A 14,396-nucleotide genomic window follows, 5' to 3' on the forward strand; every position below is an offset into this window, starting at 1 on the left:
CGTATATATGTTTTCCCTCTGCAATCAAAATGATAAGCAGGTATGCCAAAAACAGACTGAGAAAAAAATTATATTTTTTCCTAGGTTCTCCACTAATTTGCATTTGCTTCTTGTTTATTCATTTTATCATCTTCAGGCAAGTGATAGCTGACACTGAAATGTTCAGAAAAATTTTGGTGATAAGTATAAAATTAATGATAAGTATAAACAGTCTACTCAACCTAAAAAGGAAATATATTTATACCATGTAATATTATATGAAGGATTAAGTAGATGAAATAGAAAGAATAAAAATAAAAGTTGAAATGAGAAAATAAGAAAATATTAACAAATAGAATGATGAATACACCTCTGCTTTGGGTTAAATGCAGGATGTGTAGACATATATTATGCATTACACACTTATGCTTACATTTTATTATTTAATGACATCAGTGACCTACATTTTTCCCAGTTGTCACTTGTTTTATATAAAGTTTACAAATTTTTAAATCATGTATGTGGATTTTCCTTTGTGGTTTATTTATCTATAGTTATAATTTCCTTTCTCATTTAGTCGTGAGATAAATATTCACTTTATTTTCTTACAGTTTGAGTTTTTTTTAATATTTAAGTCATTAATCCGTCTTAATAAAAACAGTAATGAGAACAAATTCAGGGTCAGTTAAAAATAGAAGGATCGAACGGCAAGTGCGTGGGGCCAAGAATAGCTCCTCTGAAAAATGGCAGAAGCAGTTTTCCATGCCTCAAACAGGAAACGAAGAATGTGTGAGACTTAAAGAGTCTCCATTGCCGATTCCTTCTGGTCAGGACCATGGTCCTCAGAAAGAATTCAAGCTATTCTATGCTGAAATGATTCACAACAATGCGATTGTGAGGAATGCAGAGGACACTGAGCAGCTCTATGGGGAAGTTCTTTTGGAAAAGGTATTCTTTCAAGAAGCCGTCCAAACATCACAATTTCAGATCCTAAACTGGTTGCTAAATGGAAAGATATGAAGACAAACATGCCTATCATCACATCAATGAAGTATCAGCGTAGTAGCGTAGTGTTGAGCGGGTGGCAGAGCTGATGCGTAGACAGGGGCAGGGTGAGAGAGTACAGTGCGCAGAATCCTCAAGGATTACATGAAACCGCTTGAGCGTCCCTCTGGGAAAAGGAATGAACAGGCTCAAATGCATGATGGGCTTAACTCTGAATGATTTCCAACATGGAAGGCACAGCAGTAGGAGAGAGACCTTCTGTGATAAAGGGGGACTCCGGAAAGTCAGGTGTTACGGGTGATCCCGGTGAGTCATTAGGCTGCCTGCAGGTGGGCTCTGGGCGCGACCCACCAACAGATGGCTTTGAGGAAAGCGTGGGAGGGATGCTTCACCTCTGCCCCAAGTATGTTCCTGCAGACACGATGCTCTCGTCCTCCCTTGTAGCCCTTACCTTGAGGACAGCAGACAGCGTTTTGGTCTCCTGCATGCTGGGGACAGAGGGCCTGACCACCAGTACATGCTGGTGCAGGAAGCCGAGTGTGCGTGAGCGAGAGGAAGGATGCCCCAAATGAGGAACTGGTGCAAAGAAAGAGACTAATCTGCAGAAGAAATCCATGTAGGATCTTTGAGTATTTGCAACTCAGCCTAGAGGAGGCCTTCTTCCAGGTCTATGCTCTGGAATGTTTAAATATTTGCTATGACAAGGAGCCTTTAACTATAGTGAAGCTCTGGAAAGCTTTCACTGTAGTTCAGCCCAGGTTCAGGACCACCTACATGGCCTACCATTACTTCCTAAGCAAGAGCTGGTGCCCAAAGTGGTGCTCAAGTACGGGACGGATTTACTGCTATGTTGGAAAGGCCCTCTACTTACCATACAAGCTATTCTGTCATTATTGAGCTAGTTGATGAGCATTTTGAAGGCTCTCTGCAGGCCTTTCAGTTAGACGTCCCTGACTGCCTTGAGCAGCGTTTTCATTAATGTCTCCAAAGAACTCATACTGTGCCATTTCATTAAATCCTCTACCATGACTGACAAGGAAATGGAGTCACCAGAGTGTACGAAAAGAATTAAAGTTCACGAGAGAGGGGTGACCAAGACGAACTTTAACAATTCCACCTCAAATTTCTAATTTCACCAACAACTATTTATTGAGGGCTAGGTAGAAAGTTCTTTTTTTTTACTGTACTCCCCCATTAATTCATAAGTTTTAAAGGGCCTCGTGCTCCCAGCACTAGACAGCGATCAGTGCTTTTAAAGATCAATTACACAGGGGAGGAGAAAGAGTCCTGTGCTGGGCCTGCAGATTCTGCCCTTGCATTGGCCTCTTCCAATCCCGAGCCTTGTGCCTCTGGCCTCAGTCTGTGCACTCCTCCAGTCACTGGGGACGTCGGGCTAATGAGTAGATGAATCCTGAGAGGACTCTTCCAACAGCAGGGACATTTTTTCTCTGATTTTCCCTGAAAATTGTAGTAGTTTACATTTATACAGTACAGTTTATGAAACACTTTCATGCACAAGCATCTCTTGTTACTTACATCTAAGCTGTTCCCAAAAGAGTGTTAGCAGATTTAGCAATTACAAGATCTATGTTCCATTATTTTAAATTGAAAAAATTGTTATATGTCTCAGCTTATGCAAGAACTTTGACCAGTAGCTCAAAACATTTAAAAATCTCTTTAATATCTACCAAGGATTTCTGTATCACAAAGTCTTTAAAACATCAGTTACCTAATCATTTACTTCTCAAATGAACTCATTCATAGGCATGTTTATGTACAGAACACAACAATATTGTACAATATTAGATAAGCATATCTTCACTGAACTTGTTATAACAATGAGTGGTGAAATAATGTTTGGAGACATAATGAAAGCAATTAACATTTAGCAAAATATTAAAAAGTCTTTGTTTAATTGGTGAAAAAAAAACAGAAGGATTATCTACAATAATGAGGGGCGTGTGAGCACTTTCTGAAGAAATATAAATTTTCAAGTTGGCTCATGAAGGATTAGAAAATGTAAAAAAGCCAAAGATTAAGGGAGCCCCTTTTAGCTTTCAATCAATAAATTATTCAAATATTATTAAATTAATGGTTTGTGAAGAATATATAGCATGTTAGGCACCAGTGGGTGTGTAAACTGCTACAAACTTTCAGAACAGCAAATTGGCAATATAAATCATGAACCATAAAATCTTCCACACCGATAATTCTATTTCCAGGAAGCTATACTACTAAATAATCTCAAATTTAAGTGATGACTTATGAACCAAAATATTAATTGTCCCATTAATAATAATATTGAAGAGTTGGATGAAATTTAAATGTTCAACACTGGGAAGATGACTCAGTAAATTGCAGTATATATGAGGGAGGAAATATGAGATAGATTTCAAAATTGATTTTACTAAAAATGCTAATGCCATATATATGCTCAAGATTTATTGAAAAATCTATGATATAAAATTATATGTATAGTATAATCCTTTTAAATAAAAGGTATAACATTTATAATTTTTAGTTAATACACAAATATACTTAATGCACAACCATACTTATACAGAAAAATTAATACAAGAAAATGCACTAAAATGAGAGTAGTAATTGCCCCTTAGAGGAAAAATTGATGTGTAAGTTTTTTACCTTATTTTCGCTTTTCTTTCTCTTCCATGATAATACCCATCAAGTTATTTCAGTCTTCATTACAGTAGCTAACTCTGAGTCCTAACTAACACAGTGATTTTGAGACTGACTTTCTCTTTAATAAAATGAAAAATGATCCTTTAACAACAATTTATAAAAGTGTTAAATGATCTTGGAGGGTCCCTCTAGCTTTACCAAAAGAATTTTTTTCCCATAAAAAGTGAAAAGTCTCAATCCTGAATGGCACCCTGTTATAATTTAGAAACTGCTATGCTGGGTTAATTTACTATCGCAAAGCCCAGAAATGATCTCATTGACAGAGATGCCACGGCACCATTCTATTCCTTGATCATCCCCCGTATGATTTCCCCAATATATTAGCCTTATTTTGCAAAGATCCTAGCTTAATTTACTAACTCATTATGGACTTAGAGGGACGTAAAATGTAAATTCAATTTGTTCCCTGAACATTTAAGAAATGCAACAACAGCATTTCTTACAAATTTTTTTTGTTCTATCAGCAATGTTACTTTGTTGTAATAAATTAATGAGTTTGGTGCTTCTCTTTCAATTGTGTGTGTGAGAGAAAGCAATTCGTAATGATATTCACACTATAAATTGTAATACACAGCTACCCTTTTTGTAACTGTAAAGTCTGAGTCATTTTAGTGATGGTGAAGGGGATATGACAGGTTTGTGGGAAAAGGTGAGCCAATAGCCCATCTGAACATCAACTGTTGAGTGCCCATTCCCCCAGAAGTCACTGGATTTCTGGGAAACAACTTCCTAGACTTTAGTGTCCTCAATTAAAGATAAGACAGTTACGGCTTTTCTCTCTGTCTATTGAGGGTAGAGTACAAAAATAATTTCACTTGAAAGCCTTACTTAATGGCAGTGACATAAAGTGAGAGAGTTTTTAACATGCTGTCTCCTCACATCACCTACAGTTCCAGATTCCCATTGTTAGGGGATCTTGGGGGTATTGCTTTCCTGGCTGTAAATCTGTGGCCGGTGGCACCTTTGCCCAAGTTTTACTTGGGCCCACTGGGCTTGTTCCACCCACTTTGCATGGCAGGCTGCACTTGGTTCATGCTACCAGCCTGGATCCCACACCTTCAAGGAGAGTGTGAGTCAGGTGTGGAGGAGTGAGGGGTGTGTGAGCAAGTATGGGATCCTGCCACTATGCAGTCAGATACAACAGCTGCTGCCGCAGCATGGGCAGCTCCAGGTGCCAGCTTTCTCTGTGAGGCTGTGGCTCCACCAGGTGCACTGCAAGCAGCTTCCCCAGCTGGTACTGGGGAACATGGTGGTGCCTGGAAGTTTAGAAATGCTAGGAACTGCAGGGCCCCAAAGAGGGAATCATTACTCTGGCTTGGGGAGCTCCCAGGTCTGGGGGCCTCAAGGGGCTACAGCTATTCTCTCCTTCTCTTCACTGGCAACGTGGCAAGTAAGAAGTATGTTTTACCCCTGTTTTGGTTACAGCTTATTTAGCTTCTCCATTAAGAGGGTTCCAAGTTACTGTCCTGCAACCAGGAAGAATGAGATATGCAGACAAGTGGAGGGTGAGCAAGATGCAGGGGAGATTTATTGAGTGATAGAACAGCTCAGAGGAGACCCACAGGGGGCAGCTCCCTTCCACAGCCAGCACATCCAGCTGAGAGGGTAGCTCCTCTGCAGCTGGTTGTCCTGTCGTCTGCTCTGCCCTGGCTGAGCCTGAGGTTTTTATGGGCCTCAGAGGGGAGAAAGTGCATGCCAGTTGGTCCATGGGTGACCATGGATGGGACTGGAAAGGGCACTGCAAGTTCCCGCTCCAGTCTGTAATACTGGCAGCCTCGCCCCCACCCTTCAGGCCCTTCCTGGTCTGAAGGTGGACCCTCACCAGGACCCACTGCCTTCCACCCAGGAGCTTGTCTGCCTCCTGCAACTGTTCATGGCACCCAGGCTGCTTGCACCAAGAGGTACCTGCAAGCCAGTGCTGAGCCACACTCAGCCCCCAAGCCTCGGCTTCCCTCCCCTCCCTGAACCCCACCACTTGTCAGCACCCAAAGTCTGGAGAGGGCCAAGGCAGCAGTGGGTTGGTGTGTCAGTGCTGCCCAAAGGATGCACACACCCGCTGAGCTGTGACAGCTCCCCAGCTTGCCCCAAGATCAGAGTGGGCGCCAGGAGTGGGGAGAGGCCAGGGAGTGGGAGCAGATACTCCTGAGCCTGTAGGGGAAGGGGAGACCTGCCCAGGCCCCCAAGGGTGCAGACTGCAGAGATTCCAGGTCCTGTACCTGGGAGGGCAGGGCTCCTGCCAGCTCCGTGGAGCCTGTAGGCAGCCCCAGCTGTGCCTCCTCGCAGCCTGGGGTGTGTGCTCAAGGTCCACACTGGGCCTTTCTCTGCATGCCCCTCACTGCCTGACCTCACTGCTCCCCAACTGGCAGTGGCTCGGCCCAGCCCCACTGAGGCAGCCCTCCAGGGCAACCGACTCTGGGAGTGCTCCACTTGTCTCTGACTCCCGCCGGCTCCGTGGAGTGTGGCACCATCCTGGGCCCAGTTCTGCCTCCTCCCTGTGCCAGCCCCACAGCAGTGTCAGGTGAGAGGGGTGACATGGGCCAGGATCCAGAGTGGCAGAGGCTCTGAGTCTGGGGCAGCAGTATGAGGGTGGGGGCGGTGCAGCCACCTGCCTTGGGGATACAGGGCACAGTGTTCCCACTGCCACTACTGCTGCTCCTGTAGCCACTCTCTCTGCCACTGCTCACACCTCCCCACTGCAGCCATTGGTGGCAGCGGCCGCTCTAGATGGCCCGTCACTGCCACCGCCATCTTGCTTCCATGTCTCCCACATCTAAACCTGAGACTCCTCTGCAGCCCTCAGCCCCTGAGATAAGTTTTGCAGTTCTCTGGGGTTTTATGTTCCTCATATTCATCCCATTTACTAAACTTCCTGCTTCAAGTGCTTTTCCCTAGTTGCTGGCCCCCTCCCTACATGAAGCTATTCTTGATTATCATCATAGTTATAGGTTTTGTTTATCTTTTTAATAAATACTCATTCTCTGTCATTTCTAAGGATTTAAGTTCTAAGAAGTGATGATACTTTAATAAAAATAATTAAAATCATCTTCCAAATGTTCCTTAGATCATTTTATTCAGTTTTAAAATCCCTTAATTCTAGAAAATATTGTTATACTTACAAACCTTGGGGAAATTTTTTTGGAAAATACATTTAGTTCTAAAGGTCATTTTAGTAAGGAAGATGGTTCTCCAATCTTCTTTTTATATTTTCTGTATTTGTTTCATAAAAGTCAGATATGCTTATTGACACATATTTCAAAATTCTGGTTTTGTTGTTAAATCAGTTATACAATTTATAAGGTGCTTACTAATGTTTACTTGATTGTCATGGGTTTCCAGTAATTGAATTGTGTAGTATTTAATTTCTTGTAGGCTTTACATTTTTTTCTTTTACTTTTTAATATTTCTCATTACATTGGCTAAGATTTCCAGGAAGAAAAGTATAAATTGATTATACTTGTAGTTTTTGTATCTAATTGAGTTGAGCTAAATTTCAAAATTGCTATTTGTTTTCTATCAATTTATTCTTACACTTTAAACAAGTCTTGATTGATAACTATTTTGCTCAATTATTAAGGCAAAAAAATGTGAAAAGCTCTGACTTTTATATCATTGTTACAGAATACATGAATTATTATTATATGCTTTGTGTAATTTAATTATTTTTAACGAAATATTTTCTCTCTGATATTAGTATTTTCCTTTTTCTGACATTAGTGTAGAAATTTTAACCTCTGTGGGTTGTTTTGTTCACATTCTTGTTAAACTTTTACCAGTCCTTTTTTTATTTTTCAGATTTTCACAATGAGTAACAGTGATATACCATTCTATTTTGAAATAATTTATTTATTTTATTTTATATTTTGCTTGTCAGACCTCAAAGTTTTTACTTTTCTTTCCTTTTTTTTAAATGGAGTTTCACTCTTGTTGCCCAGGTTGGAGTGCAATGGCACAATCTCAGCTCACCGAAACCTCCACTTCCTGGGTTCAAGCAATTCTTCTGCCTCAGTCTCCCGAGTAGCTGGGATTACAGCCATGTACCACCACGCCCAGCTAATACTGTATTTTCAGTAGAGACAGGGTTTGTCCATGTTGGTCAGGCTGGTCTCAAACTCCTGACCTCAGGTGATCCACCCACCTCGGCCTCCCAAAGTGCTGGGATTACAAGGGTGAGCCACCGCACCGGGCCGAGGTTTTACTTTTCTACTAGTGATTTTGACATTTAGATTTGCTTTAATAACTGAGGTATGTCTTAATTCAGTTATGTAATTTGTGCACTTTTATGTATCATGCTGTTTCTTTAATTTTGCTATGTGGCCTACTTTCCTGTTATTTTTTTCTTTCTGTTACTTAAAATGTATGGACTCTTTTCTTCATTTAAGATATTTTTATACCCATGTGTGTTTAAATTTTGGTATAACTCATCTTTATTTGACTATCAATGCCAAGCCTGGAATAGTATCTATTGATTCCCCTGATGTGAGATGAAATTAGCACATTCATTTCCTGCTATAATTGAACCACCAGATTTTTGTGTGGCTACATTTAAAATAAATGAGAAATAAAAGGAATAAAAATACGAATTCAAATATAATTTGAAAAAATTTCTTGATGAGATTGAGGAGAATGGTCAAATGCATGGCATACAAAATCATTTCTGTAAATGTCTCACCTGCATATTTTTTCCTCTCATAATTATTTTTTGAAATGGAGTCTTGCTCTGTTGCCCAGGCTGGAGTTCAGTGGTCTAATGTCAGCTCACTGCAGCCTCTGCCTCCAGGGTTCAAGCAATTCTCCCGCTTCAGCCTCCTGAGTAGCTGAGACTATAGGTGTGTGCCACCAGGCCTGGCTCATTTTCATACTTTTAGTAGAGATGGGGTTTCACCGTGTTGGCCAGGCAGATCTTGAACTCTTGATCTCAGATGATCTGTCTGCTCCAGCCTCCCAAAGTGCTGGGATTACAGGCATGAGGCACCGTGCCCGGCCTCCTCTCATAATTATATTCACTATGCCAATTGTGACTTTTCTATCTTGTTGTCTCTCCTGGATAAAGTAGTTCTTCTTTTTCCTTTATCATTCTCTCTACTCTCTTTCCCTCTTTTCTCTCTCTGCTCTTCCTTTCCCCAGCTTTTTCCCAGTCAGGCCTGTTACTCTTTTCCTCCTGAACAACTGGATCAGCCCCTTGCAGTTATTTAATTGAGACATTTTTCCTCTCTCACCTTCCTAACTCTCCACTCATCACTACATTCAGCAAATCAAATCATTTCAGGGAATCAACTCTCTTCAGAAGAATGGGTATAAATACTAAAATTTTTTACCTGTAACATTCTTGCATAGTGAGAAATCATCCATGAAAAAGAGAAATGATATCTAATCTGTGTCCTCTCTAACCGTCTTGAAGTTCATAACTCAAGCCTCTTGATTTTTCTTCCCTCACAGAGTTAGTCTTGGCTCAGTTTTAAAACCTCTAAGATGTTTTGTTCAGCTATTCTTAAACGTCTTCACTAAAACCTAGGAACTGGATTTGTAGCTGTCTTGAAATATATACACCAGTCTTGGTTCTCAAAGGAGATCAGGCTGGTAAGCCAGTCACCCTTTGCTTCTTCCATGAGCATCCAGCCCCACCTCCTCTATCCACTCCCATATTTCCTAGGAAAAACAGCCTTGGATATGTAACCTGCAATTTCATTCTCTTTCTGTAGGGTCTCTCCCTCCCACTAAAGGAAAAAGGACTACATATGGAGTTGCTTTTTGTTTGTTGTATTTTTCTCCCACATGGATATAATTCACCATAATATGTATCTTGCCCCTCCTTTCGTTACTTGAAAAAAATTACAAAGTCATTTCTTCTTCGTGAGTCCCTGGGTACAGGCTTCCATTTATCCATATAGTCACGCTGGAAGCAAGTTAAGAGGAACAGTACCTAAACTGTGTTGTGAATGGGTACTGAAAACATCACTGGGAGTCAGGACCCATCTACCATGATTTTCCATCTCTCCCAATCCACACCTCCCAGAAAATTTTGAATCTTCTTTTTCCCACATCAGAGTTGCCAAATTTTGAACAAGTTTGGATGCATTGTAGGCACTATGCAATACTTCTTACTTCCTCTCACTGACTTTTGAATTTTTCTTCCTCCAATTTTTGAACAAATAATATCATTCAATCAACTCTACTTTGCTGCTAGGATAAATTTCCTAATTCATTTGCATGCTCATGCTTCTCTTCTGCTGAAATAGTATTACATTATAAAATCCAAATGCCTAAACATGGCCCAAACTATCTCCAGATCTTGACTCTTACCCTTATTTCTCATTGGCTATAATGCATTCTCATCACACAATGAGGTCTTGCATTTTCATGCTTCTGTGCATAGTGTTTCTACTTGAAATGCTACCAGTGCTTGAAATGCTATTTATCAGACCTGTAATTTGAAATCTTACCAATCTCAAATGTCATATTTATCATGAGTCTACATTGCTTCCCCTGAGAAATAATCACTCTTGCCCTGTTAATCCCACTCTAAAACAATAGTCCTTTATTGCTTTTCATTGTAGTTACAGGCGTATGATTGACTGTTACATTAATTCTCTTCATATCTTTTTTTCATATTCATGTTCTTCTACACTGACCTTAAACTTGGCTATACTACTCTTTGAAAATGGGACATTAGTAAATGTCCTACTAATGTATCTCATCAAGCAGATGCTTGGTAGGTGCTTGGTAGTAGGTTCTTGAGCTTTTGCTTTTGAGAAATTTTCTTTTGGAATGCAACTGTTATACAAAAAAAAATGCCCAGGCTATCCTGCTCTAAAAAGCACCCATAGGGAAACACTGGAAAGTTGTACAACAATTGTAATAAGAGACATCTTAGAGGAGAAATGAGGTGCTCTGGCTTATGGTTATCACCACTCTGCAGACACATGACAGAGTGTTTTGAACTCTTCAGCCCAGCTTACTCAACAGCTGCCTAATACATGTGGCAAAAGAATGCATGAACTAATAAAAAAAAAATCATCATTGTTTAAGTCACTAAGGCTTCAGATAAATTGTCATGCAGTGAAAGATAACTCAAATAGTATGTTCCTTTGTTTCTGCTGTATTGAAAATACTTCAAATGAAATTCAGTGCATTTTTATTTTATTGAACAACACTTAGCATATTGTATTCGATAAAGTATACCTTAAAAAAATACTTATCTAAGTTAGTACGGACTCCTTTTATCTTCATTACAAAACTGAAAGATTTTCATGACATATTTTTATCCCATTTAAAAATTATACAAATAATAATAGCTAACATTTGCATAGCAATTCACTACGGTTACAAAATCAATATAAAGAAGACTAACTTTGGAACTAATAAGCTATTATAGCAAGGTTGTAGAATACGTGACTAATATATAAAAGTATATTGCTTCCCTATGTGCCAGCAATAAATAATTGAAATTTGAATTAAAAATACAACAAAGAGGATTTTTAAAATGGAGATATATTCCATATTTATGGATAGAAAGATTCAATATTGTCAAGAGGTCAGTTTTTCTGAACTCTATCTATAGATTTGACGCAATCCAAATCAAAATTGCAGCAAGTTATTTTGTGAATATTGGCAAACTGATTCTAAGGTTTATATGGAATGTCAAATTACATAGAAAAGCCAACACAATATTGAAGAAGAATAAAAATGTCTAAGGGCTACGTCTACCTGACCTAAAGCCTTAGTGTAAAGCTGCAGCAATCAAAACAATGAGGTACTGGCAAAAGAACGGACAAATAAATCGATGGAAGAGAGTAGAGAGCCCAGAAATAGATCCATGCAACTGATCTTCAACGACGATCAGATGAAGGAGAGATAAAAGTTATCACGGTGAAATTTGCTCTAATAGCTAAAACTCTTGCTTAAAATTCTATTTCCTGTGAAAACTGATTCAATTATGTAAGTCTGGTATGTATCAAATGGTAATTTCAAACATTAAAATTATGATTTTTTTTTTTTTTTTTTTTTGAGACGGAATCTCACTCTAGCCCGGGCTGGAGTGCAGTGGCCGGATCTCAGCTCACTGCAAGCTCCGCCTCCCGGGTTTACGCCATTCTCCTGCCTCAGCCTCCGGAGTAGCTGGGACTACAGGCGCCCGCCACCTCGCCCGGCTAGTTTTTTGTATTTTTTAGTAGAGACGGGGTTTCACCGTGTTAACCAGGATGGTCTCGATCTCCTGACCTCGTGATCCGCCCGTCTCGGCCTCCCAAAGTGCTGGGATTACAGGCTTGAGCCACCGCGCCCGGCCGAAAAATTATGATTTTAAGTGGAGGCCATCCACCTGAGTTTTAAAAATTCTTTAATAATTTATGAATATTTAATATATCATATTTTCATTTCCAATTATTTAAAATTTTATACATAATTCCATCTGTCCAGTGTTTGATACTGGATATAAGGAAATGAATTTGATGATTCCAGCATGTTGCCAGTCTCTGAATCACTGCCTGTCTTATTCAGTTTTGTGCAATCACAGCATGTTATTTACAGCAGCACTAGAACTTCAGGTCTGTGGAAAACATAGCATCAAATACGTAAAGCAAATCATTCCAATACATAAAACACACTGCTGACCTGCCAAACCCTGAGTGGAATGAGTCTGACATAGCTGCCATGAAAATAGCTAGAGCTGTGTGCCCTTTAAAAACAGTTGAAATTGTTCAACATTAAGAAGGAAAAAAGCAGCAATCATTACAATGCAAATGCTTATTCCAACTTCAATATAATCTATCATTACCAAATACACAAATAGCTGAGCTAACTAGTATTTTGTGCATATAGGTGGCCTTTCAAAAATACATGGAATTGATAACTTACTGTAGAACATCAAAATAGGTGAGATAGAGGATAAAAATAAATCAATGTTGTTAAAACTGTTTCCTTAGCAACTAACCAATTGAGACAAAAAGAAAAGTTTTTTTTTTTTCCTGTATGTTCTGAACTACATGCAGCTACATAATTTGCTTATTATAGACTTTTTATAGACTCCTACGATGTAAGGTTCTTTCCCCTCTAACCTCAGTGTCCAAAAGTCATGAGATTTTATCAACATATAAAGGTCATTTAAACACAAATATCTCAAACCATAAAATGTACTCTTCCTTTGGCATTCTTTTGAGGAGAGTGGAAGGCCTTCTGATATTTTGACCCCTATTGCTAGAATTCTCAGTTTTCATAAAAGGGTACTAACCCTACTGAAACTCAGCTATGGCATATGCCTGTGATTTCAACTGCCCTTCACAGAATAGCTACAAGGAGCTCATTTTCAGAGAAGATGAGCTGTTCCACATATTATTCTGTTGTTATAACTCTTCCACGTATTACTATATCTGCCCTTCTATCAAGTTGAAACAATAGAGAAACACATAGCTAAACTATTTAATTTCACTTCCTCCAGATTATTTTTACTAAATTAAACTCTGGTGTGATAGCATCAGTATATATACTGGGGACTGTTAAAACAACCCTGAAACGTTATCAAGGTATTGTCCAAAAAGTTGTGGGAAACTTTTTTATTATCTACTTCTTCAGGTTTCATGACAAGATAATTCCCTGAATAACCTTAGTAGCAAAATAATTACACATAATCCCAAGAAATTGTTTCCATTTTTTTATATATACTGTGATTTAGTTAGTAGTGAGACTTTCTTATTCTCGTGCATAACTAGTCATCTTATGACCAAATCTTCTCATAGTAAGTATAGAGGTTACTATAATGTGGGGTTTTGGCTTGTTCCTCACTAAGCTATTGTCCCCACTCTTACTCTACTTTCTCCTTCATCTCACCTTAAATTATGAATTACGACATTAATTGGTAACACTAGTTACAGTAAGAATAACAAATGGACCTCAAAAAATCTCAAATACACAGAAGTTTATCTTATGTTGACATGAACAATGTTGGACAAGTGTTTCAGGTACACTGAGCGTTCTTCCTTGTAGACATTACATAACACAACTAACAAAGACTTTGCCATCTTCAACATGTGATTTTCAATGTAACAGAGGCTATCTTTATCTGATTCAATAGGAAGAGAGAAAAACTATGAAGAAGTATACACAACAGTGTTTTGTGAATCAGTCCCGGAAGGAATACTGCTTTTGTTCCCATTCCTTAGCTAAAACTCAGTGGCATGGCCACACCTGACTGCATGGGTAGCTGGAATATGTACTCTAATTATGAGCCCCAAGCAAATATTAATTTGTTGAGCAGCTAGCAGCACCCACTACAGACATGTATCGTCAACTGCAAACCCTTACTAGACTGGTAGAGTAAGACTGAGTAAAGGTATTAAAGGTTGTTTTAAGAAACATTTAGCAAATAAGTGTATATATTCAGATTAAGTAAATGTGTCTTCATTTTGGAAGAGAAAGTATAACTAAAATTGAATTTAAGTTATTGCAGAGTATTGTTGCCTCTGTTGATTCATATACACAGACTGTTACTGGAGGTTTAATTTGCATAACATTTTATTAGCAATGTCATCCTGTTACATTGAATTTTATAACATTTTAGAGAATAAATCCAATGAGGACCAAAACTTTTTTACATGGTGTCAACAGAAAGACACACAGGAATCATAGATTCCATTATATACACAAACTACAGACATGCCATAACAATTTCAAGAATCTTGCATTTAAATTCTTACACATAAGCCTTCTAATGATTAAAA

At 39.0% G+C, this 14,396-nt stretch overlaps 1 pseudogene; it reads left to right on the plus strand.

Annotated features, from left to right (window-relative positions):
* The first annotated feature begins 722 nt into the window (after positions 1 to 722).
* On the plus strand, positions 723 to 8,607 carry LOC117084856 (annotated as a pseudogene).
* The last annotated feature ends 5,789 nt before the right edge of the window (positions 8,608 to 14,396 follow it).

This window comes from Trachypithecus francoisi, unplaced genomic scaffold (assembly GCF_009764315.1).
Source record: "Trachypithecus francoisi isolate TF-2019V2 unplaced genomic scaffold, Tfra_2.0 Lachesis_group1, whole genome shotgun sequence".
NCBI lineage: Eukaryota > Metazoa > Chordata > Mammalia > Primates > Cercopithecidae > Trachypithecus > Trachypithecus francoisi.